We start from the raw sequence: 1,054 nt of genomic DNA on the forward strand, positions 1-1,054 counted from the left end.
ACATTATTTCAAAGGTTAAATATCGATTACAGAGACGAATTGGTTGATTCCGCGTTGTCGGCCTACACAGACACCCTAAAGCTTCATTTCTTCGTCCTGAGCTTCATGTCTGTATCACGTGTCTCGTCGTATGTTGACGTCTTAATTAACTGCTCGAGACGAGGGTTAAGGACAATTGAATCGTAAGTCATCTTGACTTAGGATTCAGCCCTATCTTTCAACCGGCCCAGGTCATTGTAGATCCTCTCATGTGCTCTACGCCCCGGCTGCACTCCAGTAAGGGTATGTGAGTCGCACCCCACACCGCTTTCAAGAGGTTCGACCATACAGTTTCACTTCCCCATGTAAAGCGGGGTGTTGGATATTGTGTAATTTAATCCTTCCGAGATGTAGGCGTGTCTCAATGTCATCCGGCCCACATGCTAGCACTGTAGCCGGAAGGGCCTCGAGTGCGATTCAGTATTGTATGCCAGGTCTTTCAACCATAATTGTGCTCAGTGCTGGAAGGAATGGCTTATTGTTTACCGGAAGTATGTTCCTTACACAATTTGATCCCAGAAACCCTCGGCACGCCAGTTCAATTGGAAACATAAGGTTGTTGACCCCAAAATACCTCAAAAATAGATATTTACACTTTTTTCTCTCTGCTATTTTGTATATCCGCGTCAGTGAATGACTGTGGGTACTTATTTCTCAATTTCAAATCCTCGACGCGTCGATGTGTTGTACCTTAGACTGGCAGGATTCCTTGCATATCAATGAAGTATATCTGTTTTAGAATATGGTCTACTCTCACGGTAAGAAGCCAATAATATGATTCTGAAGCATCTTTTTTCTGGGAAATGCTCCCAAATCTGCCAGAAGAGCTAGAAGAAAACGCATTTTCTTTGTATAATGGAGCCTGTTGATTCAAGTTCAAGGCTCTTTAGAACCATTTAATTTAAAGTTCGTGCTCGCTGATCAAGCAGAGTGCACATTCTTAACTGCAAACTACTAACAATTCAAAATTGTTTTCTTTGATGCCTGAAAGTCACTCACGTGATTCACATAAACG

Source organism: Penaeus monodon, chromosome 33, assembly GCF_015228065.2.
Source record: "Penaeus monodon isolate SGIC_2016 chromosome 33, NSTDA_Pmon_1, whole genome shotgun sequence".
Taxonomy (NCBI): domain Eukaryota; kingdom Metazoa; phylum Arthropoda; class Malacostraca; order Decapoda; family Penaeidae; genus Penaeus; species Penaeus monodon.